This window comes from Zootoca vivipara, chromosome 3 (assembly GCF_963506605.1).
Source record: "Zootoca vivipara chromosome 3, rZooViv1.1, whole genome shotgun sequence".
NCBI classification, from domain to species: domain Eukaryota; kingdom Metazoa; phylum Chordata; class Lepidosauria; order Squamata; family Lacertidae; genus Zootoca; species Zootoca vivipara.
Window position 1 is genome coordinate 83,252,704 of NC_083278.1, and position 12,210 is coordinate 83,264,913.

General features: G+C 43.6%; 1 protein-coding gene across 2 annotated transcripts in view; it reads right to left on the reverse strand.

Annotated features, from left to right (window-relative positions):
• Positions 1-12,210, reverse strand: part of MDGA1 (MAM domain containing glycosylphosphatidylinositol anchor 1) — a 254,704-nt gene that overhangs the window by 117,493 nt on the left and 125,001 nt on the right. The window lies entirely within an intron of this gene.

Genomic DNA, 12,210 nt, shown 5'->3' on the forward strand with positions numbered 1-12,210 from the left:
TCTTCTGGGCCTTACTATTTCTCCTCCAGTCCTTTGACTTCTTCCTTTCCGACACATATTACAGTACTGAGATCACTCCCCCAAACTGTTTTATCTACAGAAAAAGACTGGAAAGAGAGCAAATATTTGTTTTAAACAAATGCATGATTTTGCTATGTATTTATATGTTTTAAGCATGGCTTATTAATTGTTTTTTTAATAGAAAAGTCCCCAAGGAAGGATAATTTGGGCTGAAAGATGTTAGAAATTGATAAAAAGTGAATGACTCTTCAGCATTTTTGAGATTGGTCTTCTTTTGCCATTTTCACTGGATGCTTACTGTTTCTCATGTGTGTGGTTTTACTGCCCCATGATCCATAACTAAATAAGAATAATAATAATAATAATATAATAATAATAATAATAATAATAATAAATTTATTATTTATACCCCATCCATCTGGCTGGGTTTCCCCAGCCACTCTTGGCCGCTCCCAACCAAATATTAAAAACACAATACAGCATTAAACATTAAAAACTTCCCTAAACAGGGCTTCCTTCAGATGTCTTCTAAAAGTAAAACAATTGCTTATTGCCTTGACATCTGCTGGGAGGGTCTTCCACAGGGCAGGCAACACTATTGAGAAGGCCCTCTGCCTGGTTCCCTGTAACCTCACTTCTCACAGTGAGGGAACCGCCAGAAGGCCCTCGGCATTGGACCTCAGTGTCCGGGCTGAACGATGGGGGTGGAGACACTCATTCAGGTTTATAGGACTGAGGACGTTTAGGGCTTTAAAGGTCAGCACCAACACTTTGAATTGTGCTCAGAAACGTACTGGGAGCCAGTGCAGATCTCTCAGGACCGGTGTTATATGGTCATCCTCAAAGGTAGCCCCACGTAGAGTGCATTGCAGTAGTCCAAGCGGGAAATAACTAGAGCATGCACCACTCTGGCAAGCAGTCTGCGGGCAGGTAGGGTCTCAGCCTGCGTACCAGATTGAGCTGGTAGACAGCTGCCTTGGACACAGAATTAACCTGCGCCTGTGAGCTGTGCACCTGGTCCTTCAAGGGCACAGTTACTCCATTCAGGACCAGGGAGTCCTCCACACCAACCCGCCCCCTGTCCCCCAAGAACAGTAGTTCTGTCTTGTCAGGATTCAACCTCAATCCGTTAGCCGCCATCCATCCCCTAACTGCCTCCCGACACTCACACAGGACCTTCACCGACTTCACTGGTTCTGATTTAAAAGAGAGGTAGAGCTAGGTATCATCCGCATATTGATGAACACCCAACCCAATGATTTCTCGCAGCAGCTTCATGTAGATGTTAAAGAGCACGGGGGAGAGGATGGAACCCTGAGGCACCCCACAAGCGAGAGCCCAGGGGTCTGAACACTCAGCCCTCACCACCACTTTCTGGACACGGCCCAGGAGGAAGGAGCGGAACCACTGTATGACAGTGCCCCCAGCTCCCAGCCCCTCTAGACGGTCGAGAAGGATGTTATGGTTGATGGTGTCGAAAGCCGATGAGAGATCCAGCAGAACTAGGAAACAGTTCTCATCTTTGTCCCTAGCCTGCCGTAGATAATCGACCAGCGCGACCAAGGCAGTTTCAGTCCCGTGTGATATCATCTGCTAGCCATGCTCCTCTGCAGAGGAGCAAACAGGTTAGCCTCTATGCAAACGGATAAATAGGCACAAAACTGGCATCAGAATTGATTCCGATGACATTTGCATCACATTGCTACATAATTCAGGTATGGGGTAAAATCTTCTTTACTTGTGATGCAATCACTCTCTCAAAAGTTCATAGATATAAATCAGTCTTTCTCCTTACCAGTTCCTGAAAGGTCTCTTCCTATGCAGTTTTGAGGGACCTTGGAATAAAAACAGAGGAAGGTCTGTTTTGGCACCGAGGTGACAGACCAGATTTTACTTCATCTCTGAAAAACCAGCAATGCCAGAGCCATTATGTGAACCTTTTATTAGGGGTTTGAAAAAGCTTTCTGGACACACACTGCTGCTCCTGTGGAGGAGTGCATATCTAGCCTTTTCCTTCCCCAAAATGCAAGCAGCAGCATGTCAGTTTCCTCTGGGTAAAAGGCTATTCACCTCTGCTGTGATATGAGCTATCATGCTGTTGTCACTGGGGGGAAAATGCATAATGGCTAAAATGAAATTGTAGTATGCTGTCAGAGGTTATGCAGAAAAAAGTCCTCAAAGTTTAACTAGTGTGGTCACATATTTGGAATTGTAAAGCATTCACTGGCTGAGAAATTGTTAGTACAATTATTTAACTATGCAAAGCTATTTAACATTTGTTTTGCAGATGAATGGGGGTGGGGAAACCCCTGTGAAGTCAGTATTTTCCTCAACTTTTTCTGCAATAAGTGCAGGCTTAAATTATCTGGGTTTGTATTTATCAAACATATCCTGTATCATACAACTGCCACTAGCATGAGGTACCTTGCTTTTGCTCTCTATTTCTGACACACAGTTAAGTACAGAGGTGGAATAAACTGGAGTACCCAATGTTGTAACCCTTGGGCTACAACTCCCAGCATCTGTGCCACTTGCTATACTGGCTGGGGCTGATGGGAATTATAGTCCAGCAACATCCAGAGGGGAACCACGTTGTCATCCTTGGAATAAATGATCTCTAGGCTGTTTGCAGCTCTACAGTTCTAGGGATCTTTGAAGAATTTGGCCGTTATCAGATGATAGCTGCTTCTGCAACAGTGGTATAGGTCTTCAAAACGTTCTCTATTAAGTCACCAATTGGTATATTTTGGCTCAGGATTTCACAGCACTCTGATTGTGCGTGTGTGCGCGCGCACGCACACACACTGCCGGAATGTGTCCTTCTCTGCATTATGAGATCATGGACATGGCAATCTGAACATTCCAACTAGCTGTATATGAAGGAGAAATGAAATCATTAGCCAGCACTTCTTCAGCTGGGATCAGCTGCCATTTGGATTCTCCCCATAATCACCATTCCATCTCCCTGCCTCAAAAGGAGAGGTGTGAGACAGCTAGGTCCCCCCTCTGTTTCTGCTTGGCTAGGACCAAAAGCCCTCTGGCTCCTCCCTTTCTCAACCTGACTCATGCAATGGTCACAATACCCAAATCCGTTTGTTTTCCTCTCCTGCCTTGCTTTTCTCTTTTGTATCATTTAAATTAAATTGCAAGGCGTTATTTTACAGCCACCTTGAGTGCCTTGGCAGAAAGGCGGTATATAAGTGAATTGTTCAAATAAACGGGCAAACACATTAACATCTGACCATGTATAATGCATAATGGAATTAAGTTATCATTGTGAGCCGTTTTTTGCAGAAGTGGCCCTGCAGGAGCTCAGCAATTTGAACAATGGATGCCAGGCAGGGATGCTGTTCACAGTATCTCATAGGCTATAAAATGCACTGCATAGACTAGTCCAGATCCTGTTTATCTGCCATCTGTCGGCCTCTCGCCTCCTTCCATGGGGACGATTTCCAATACTGAAGCGTTGCAGGCTGGCCTCAAAAACCTTTCTAATCTCACCTGCCTGCCACAAGTTTTAATATGCATCATGGTGGCTGATGCGTTTAATTTCACTTGTGACTCTATGACCTAAGGCGTCTAGTAGATGGTGTTTATAATAATAATAAACCTTGCCTCATCTAGTGTGCCTTTTATTAAAGGATTTCAAAGTGCTCTGAAACCACTAATTAAGTCTCAGAAACCTCTGGTGGGAAGGGTCAGACTTATCTCCACTTTAAAGATGGGGAAATTATAGCACAGGGAGTGCAATGCATCTTCAAGCATATCAAGCTGGGTTCAACATTCACAGGTCTTTCCTCATTCAGCTACTTGTTATTATCCACCCCCTCCTTCATTTAAGCAACAGAAGAAAGAGACCACAGTGCTTCTCTGATGCCTTTTCTGCTGTACGTTGTATTTATTTATTGCATTTACAGCATGTCCTACCGTTCCCTCCAAGGAACTTAAGTAGGCATACCTAGTCCCCCCCCCCACACACAATAACAACCCTGTGAATTGGGTTGGGCTGGAAAAGCCCAAAGTCATTCCCTGAGCTTTGTGGATGAGTGGGGATTTGAACATAGATCTCTCTCCAGTCCTACTTTGGCACTAACCACTCTTCTTTTCTCCTAGGAAAAGTAGCCCTGTTTAGGGAAGCTTTTAATGTTTGATGGATTTCTGTATTTTAGAATTTCTGTTTTGTTGGAAGCCGCCCAGAGTGGCTGGGGGAACCCGGTCAGATGGGCGGGGTATAAATAAATTATTATTATTGTTGTTATTGTTATTATTATTATTATTATTAGGAACCCAGAGAACAGCATATGCAGCTGTAGAGATATTTGTCAGACTGCACAAATGTTCACTCAAAGATAAGAGAACGCCATCTCGCATACACAGCCCAAGCCATCTTGTTAATCTTACCAACTGGTGTTTTATTGTGGGTGTTTTTTGCACCATGTTCTTGATGATAGCACACTGGTGGTAGATTTATGCTGCTTTATTTTGTTCTGGGGTGCTTCCCTGATGCTACTACTGTATTGCTGCCCGGAGGAGCCATAGCACAAGAAAAGCAGAACAAATGTAAAGCAGAACATATGTGGTGTGAAAAGTTGCAGGATTTCAGTAGGAATTTACAGGATATGCACTGGTTGTAAATGAAGCAGTATGACCTCCCCGAAACTTGCACAGGCACAAGCAGTATTGAAAGTGGGATCATATGTCACTGCCCCAATAACATCATGAGCACAAATAATTATGAATGTGCAATACAAAGGATGTCTGAGGATGCCCTTTAATTCTTTTAACCTCTCTCAAAACTCCTACAGATGTTTTGATTTAAGAGAAATTTCAATTTTGCCTAATGTTTGGTTTCAGCTTCTTCTCACCCTGACTGCTGTTCTAAGTTAGAAAGTGGGGATAAGACGACTGCTCTGATCCAGGTACTTAGAAGAGACTGGCTGTATGCAACTCCCTGTCTCAATGCAGGGAGGAAATGCTTTAGATTGGAAGATTTGCTAATCTGTTTTCGGTCAAGATGCTGACTCAGGCATGTCATCTCAGAGGCCTACACTCAAGCTGAATCTATACAGCAATTTCATGTGTTGCTGATGATTGTGTGATCTACTGTGTAAAGGAGATTACAGAAAACTGTATAGCAGAGAAAGACAGACAGACAGACAATGAGGTTGCCCTGGATTTTGCCTCCCCCCCAGTTGTTTGTAGTTTGTGAGACACAAAGCAGCAAAGTGGGTTAAATTTAAAATGAGGATTAAAATGTGGATTGAGACTTCTCTTTCCCACCAACTGTATATTGCTTTGTGCTTTTTTTATACACTTAGAAAAAAAAGAAGTAGTAAAAACTTTAACTTGAATAATCTTTTGACGTTTAAACAGCGAAGTGGAAATCGGTGGGTTTCCCAGTGCATAATTATTTCGCATTAAAGTTCCCAAAACTTCATTGGTAACAATGAATGGATGCCAACTGCAAAGAAATATTAGGCAAGCTTCGCAATTTCAATGTTTTTAGCAGCTTCCTAAATACAAGAAAAATAAACATGCTAAATTGGATCACTTTCTAAAACATCTGAAAAAATTCTGATACAAACTGAAAATTACCAGATGCAAAATACATTCCGTAAATTACCCTAACTTGCATGGGACTCCTCCCCCCCCCCCAGTTTCCCCTTCAGAAAACCAATATCACTGAGTTTAATGAATTCCAAATAAATAAAAGAGAGTTATAGCACATTCCTATATCTGTTTGCTCAGAGGTGAAATCCTGTTGTGCAATAGGTCTTACTCCTACGGTAGGTAAGTGTGTTATTGGATTGCGGCCTTAAAAAAATTATTAAAATTATCTGGCTGATTAAAAGGATTGGATGAGAACCAAACAAAGTTAGTTGTACTTGCCTTCCACTAAAATCAATGTAACTTAAATTAAGTCATGACTCATCCCACTGATTTCAGTTGGAGGTCACTTCAACTAATTTAGTCTGGATCCACCCAATACCCTATAACAACTCATACCCCCAACCTTAACGTTTTATAGCAGGTACATAAATCTGGGGGCGGGGACGGGGCGGGGCTCCATATTAATTATTCTAGAATGAAGGAAAATTTGGATTGTGATAGCCATGCTGATCCCAACTTATCACTAGGATTGCAAGGATTGGGGGGGGGCGCTTTGTGCAGTTTGCAGATGTTGGGTGCTTTGAGCCACCCCCATGAAATTCAGGAAATCTTTTATCTGACAGTCCCTGAGGCAGCCTGTGTAGGGTGGCTGAGTGGGAGGAGGCAGGTAGACTCTTTGGAGGCCCCACGGCGCCCGATTGGCTTGCTCCATCACTGTGCAGAGCTTCAAGATTTCTGGTCCTAAGCACACCTTGAGGCAAGTCAGTATGGAAAGAAGCATGGTTTTGAAACACGCATGGTGCTGCTATAGGGGAAGAGCTTTTCTGGAGTTGGGAATCCAAGCTGCAAAATGCAGGCATCAGAAACCCGCCCTAAAGAAAGGACCTGTCTATTTAAAAGGATCACCTTATGCCTACTTGACTGCTTCCATCTGCCCTTCTACGAGTGCTACAAAATGCTTGTTCGACACTTGCAAGGAATCAATCCTCTAGTGCAGCGGCACCAATTCTCTGGTATTAGGTACAGTGGTACCTCGACTTACGAAGACGATCCGTTCTGCGGAGGTCTTCGTAAGTTGAAGTCTTTGGTTGTCGAAGCGCTCGTTTTGTGCATGCGCGAAGCACTATTTCGCGCTTCTGCGCAGGTGCAGAACACATGCGCGGCGAAAAGACTTCCGGGTTTGTTGACTTCGGAAGTCGAGTCGTTCGGATGTCGAGGTACCACTGTACATCCCTTCGCTTTTGGACCTGCTGAAAACTTTTTGGGTTGGGCAAACCTACCCAGACATGCAATTTTAGCATGTTATTTTATTTCATTATATTTTTAACAACCACTGGCTTTACTTATATTTTTACTTTTCAAACTTGCTTTTAGCGTTCAATTTCATCAATATTTTGTAATGATCACTGTATATTTTCTATGCAAACTACCTAGAGAGCGACCAAGTAGTATATAGATTCTTTTAAATAAATGGGTAATACTTAGAATTAGATTTGGAGGCTGCCCTTTATATGCTACCTGGTGAAAATTCAGCAGGGAATTTACAGTGCACCTGTATGATGCTTATTTGCAAAAACCCACTTACTATTCACACTTTTACCTAAGAATGTAATCGGTGGAGGTGCTCTATGTCTAGTGCAATTCCACACACTACAGGAGGCTAGGGTTGAAATCCCTGCTCAGCCACGAAGCTTGCTGAATGACCTTACAGAATCTCAGCCTAACCTACCTCACAGTGTGAGGATAAAATGGAGTAGGGGGTGGGGGGAAAGGTGTGATCTAATTGTAATACTACAACTAAAATAAAATGATTAGTTCGTTTATGAATCACTTCCCATGAAGCATCCTAAAGTAAGTTACATTATCTTATCACAGAATCATAGAATTGTATTATTATTATTATTATTATTATTATTATTAAATTTATATACCGCCCTATACCCGGAGGTCTCACAGCGGCTCACAGAGCAAAATCAAAATATCAAACCACAAAATATATACTAATCAAAATAAAAACAACAACCCAATAACACCCCCCCCCAACCCCTCACATTTTAAAAGGGCATAGGATGTCAATCAAAGCCACCAAAGGCTTGGCACATCCCACAAAATGCCCTTGCAACTCATTTAAAAACTTTTTTTAAAAAAAAGATTTTAAAAGAATATAAAAAACAGTTTAAAAGAAGAAGCCCTCTCTGCTGAGCAGCAGCAGTCCTTATAAAACCTGTCAGGCCCCACCCTGGGTCAGGTGGCTAGAGGCAGGATGAGGGCCTGTAGAGTTAGAAGGGACTCCAAGGGTCATCTAGTCCAGCCTCCTGCAATGCAGGAATCGCAGCTAAAGCATCCCTGACAGAGCACCACCCAACCTCTGTTTAAAACCTTCAAAAGCAACTTTCTGAGGTAATTTGTTCCACGGCTCAACAGCTTTTACTATCAGAAAGTTCTTCCTACTTTTTTGGGGGGTAATTTGAATCAATTGGTTTGGTCCTACCCTCCAGAGCAGCAGAAAACAAGCTTGCTCCATCTTCCATGTGACAGCCTTTCAGAAATTTGAAGGTGGCTATCACATCACATCCCAGTCTTTTCTTTTCCAGGCTAAATATACCAAACTCCCTTAATCATTCCTCATTATATCTCTGATGAGTACAAGCATATTAAAAAAATACTTGAAAACACGTTTGCCCCATTTGGATTTTCCACTGTTAGGCAGACACATTAACATAAAAAAATCCTAGATGTGCACCTAAAACGGCCCCACCATAACCAGAGTCTGAACATTTTACCATTAGCTCATTCCTGTAAGTAGCGTGCAGTGATTTATTTCTATTTTCAAAACACATGGATGACAAATAACCATCTCCAAGAGATTAGAAGTTTGTAAGCCTCTGCCCCACTCCCCCCCCCCCACTTCCCGGTGTAGCAGTATCGCTGGCAAAGCTAATTTCAGAGCTTTGTGTGCCACGATACAAAACTATATATTGGTGGGTGGAAAGGAAAAGGAAAAGAAGAAGAAAAAACAAACAGAGAAACAGGTTCTGACATCTAATCAGATCTGCCGTATTGATTTTTTTTCTCTCTCTCTTTTTGCAACTTTAGCTTTGGAACAAATCAGCAAAACAACCAAATTATCACCCAGAATTCACTTTCCCCCATGAGAGCCAGTTCAAAAGCAAGTCACAAGCGTGCACAGGCACAAATACACACCTATAACACACACTCACCATCAGAGCAGATTCTCAGTTGGAAAGAACAAGCGGAGGAAAAATTTGCGCTCTCATCAGAGAGCCTTCAGCAACCACACGATTCCCATTTCCGACAAGATTAGAATTCCAGGGCAAGTCATAAAGCTAATGAGCTGCTCGTGCTGGAGAGCAGTGGCTCAGTTAAGTGGAGCACATGCACACACCCGTCTATAATGCCTCACTCCCCACATGAGAAGGAGAGGGACCAGCAACGAGGGCATGGAGGTGACCCCGGGTGTTGCGGTACTTTCCAAATAATGAGGCTCTCTTTTAAAGATCAGAAAGATTCTGAAAATGATCCAGCAGATGGTCCGAAAGAAGGAACTGCAAGGTCTCTTGACCGAGATTGCGCAGGGGTACGATGGCTTGAAGAAACCCCATCCTTGCCCTTCCCTGAACTGACCAAAATCTGCATGCGAGTTCATACAGCCATTTCAGTTCGTTTGCAATGCAATGAGATCATAGGCATGGCAAACCTATCCTGGGATTCTTTCAATTCTTCTTTGAATCACAACTCGCCACGAGGTCCCTGGAAACTTCCTGGAACAAGTTTTGAGTATGGGTATAAAGGCACATTAAAAACACCACACTGTACAATCCACTCATGAGCCGATAAATTCTGTTTGTGGTAATTTCACCAAAACGAATGGTAAAACGATAATTTGAACCCACTGGAGGAGGAAGAGAAGTGTGGGCGGAGCGCACCGCCCCCGTCAGTGCGATCCCGGTGGGGTGCCATTGCAGCTGCCCCCCCTGCCCAAGCTGGGTGCCATGCCCCCAGGACGCATGCCAGCCCCACCCCTGCCTGCTCTCCGTCCCCCGGTGCTGGAGCATGAAGCTCTGCCACTGTTTGAACCATCCCTTATTAAGGGTGCCTCGATTCTGCGATCTGGTAGAAACACAATGTTGGTTCCCTGTTTGTAGATTGGAAACCAAGCTTGAGAACACACACTCCTTTCATCTTCCCTCTTTGTACAATGTTTGACAGCTTTGAAAAAGGCAAATCCCATCCTAGGGGTTGTGAATAAGACTGCTGATATCATAACGCTACCATGCAAATCTATGGTGCAACCACATTTGGAATGCTGTGTACAGTTCTGGTCACCTGACCTCAAAAAGGACACTGTAGAGTTGGAAGAGTTTCAGAAAAGGTCAATCAAGAGTAACATGGGGACAGAGCGACTGCCCTATAAGTAACAACTGCAGCATTTGGGACTTTTTAATTTAAAGAAAAGGTGCGTAAGAAGTGACATGATTTCATAGAATCATAGAGTTGGAAGAGACCACAGGGGCCATCCAGTCCAACCGCCCGCCAAGCAGGAAACACCATCAAAGCTTTCTTGACATATGCCTGTCAAGCCTCCGCTTAAAGACCTCCAAAGAAGGAGACTCCACCACACTTCTTGGTAGCAAATTCCACTGTTGAACAGCTCTTATCTTACTGTCAGGAAGTTCTTCCTAATGTTTAGGTGGAATCTTCTTTCTTGCAGTTTGAATCCATTGCTCCGTGTCCGCTTCTCTGGAGCAGCAGAAAACAACCTTTCTCCCTCCTCTATATGACATCCTTTAATATATTTGAACATGGCTATCATATCACCCCTTAACCTTCTCTTCTCCAGGCTAAACATACCCAGCTCCCTAAGCCGTTCATCATAAGGCGTCGTTTCCAGGCCTTTGACCATTTTGGTTGTTGCCCTCTTCTGGACACGTTCCAGCTTGTCAGTATCCTTCTTGAACTGTGGTGCCCAGAACTGGACACAGATTTAAGTTAATAAATTTACACATGGCATGGGCAAAGTTCCCTCGTGGAACTCATGGACACCCAATGAAGCAGAATGGCAAAAGAAAGCACTTCTTCGTGCAGTGCATAGTTAAACGATGGAATTCGCCCCCACACAAGGCAGTGATGACCACCAACTTGGGTGGCTTTTAAGGAGGATTATACAAATTCATGGAGGATAAGGTTATCAATGGCTGCCCCTCTAGTTGCTGAGACCTGAAGGGCAGAGTGCTCTTGTTGTGCTTGGGTCCTGCTTGTGGGATGCTGGACTAGATGGGCCATTGGCCTGATCCAGCAGGCTCTTCTTCTGTGCTTGATGTGAAACCATGCTTAACAACAGGAAGCGAGTATTGCATGAAAGAGAGGAGAAAGGGAAGGGGAACAGGGGCCTGTTTTCAAAGGCTGGACCTGAGTTGAAAAGCATGGCTTGCAGGGAGCAAGGATTATGCTAGCACAAGGCCTGTGTTGAATTTTGTGTATGTCCACCTCCTCCTCCTCCTCCTCCTCCTCTTCTTCTTCTTCTTCTTCTTCTTCTTCTTCTTCTTCTTCTTCTTCTTCTTCTTCTTCTTCTTTCACTCGGGTAATATTATATTTGTGTGTGGAGGGCGGGGTGTGGGGGTGGAGATATGCTCATCAGGATCCAATTGTAATTTGAACCTAGCATCTTTAATCTGCACCTTGAGTTGTTTGCTCTGTGATATTGCTTTTCAGGGAGATTTAGACAACAAAATTGAAGGCATTTGCTCAGCTCTGTCCAGGTTTTCAGTACAGATTTCTTTCTTTCTGCAGGAGAAAGGGGGGGGGAGTGCATAGTTTCTAACGGCTGGTTTCTAATAAGCGATGCTGTGTGTGCTGTAAGCATGCTATTTGGTGACAGCAGCCCGGGGATGGTGCCTGATGGTGCAAATTAACATTCTCTCTCTTAATCCCACACCTGCCAGCTTCTCATTCCCAAAGCCACCTACATTCCACAGGAAATATGGCCTTGAAATTCTCCTGATGGGAGGCTACCTTTGCAAAAAGAGTTATCACCACATGCCTTCAATTCACCACTCCCATTAATAACATCAAGCAATGACTTCATCCCAGACCTGGAGAGTAAAAGAGCCAAATTGCTTTCATCCTGTCTCAGGTATTAAAAATTCTGCCCGGTTCAGCATTTGATCACCTGCAAAGAGCGTATTATTCACATATGCTATCAAGAAAGCTGCTACACTATGAACGCTAGGGAAAGATCCATCCCTAAAATACACACACATATTGCTTCGCTACAGCTGTGACTGATCCAGGTCAGATGTGAGTTGGTTCTGGGCCAACCAGAAGGCAACATATTTGGAATCACATTGCCTTCTGGCTGACTCCCAAATAACTTGGGTCATGCAAGGTCATAGAGAGTAACTGAGTGGCATCTTTCCACAGCACAGAGATTAAATATCTCCTCTCATCATGGGCAAACTGGCCTTACACTGCATCTGACCAGACTCCAAAAAATGCCTTTCAGACTCTGCCATTGACCCAACATTGGAATGCTGCTAAAATTATGGTCCCAGATGAGAG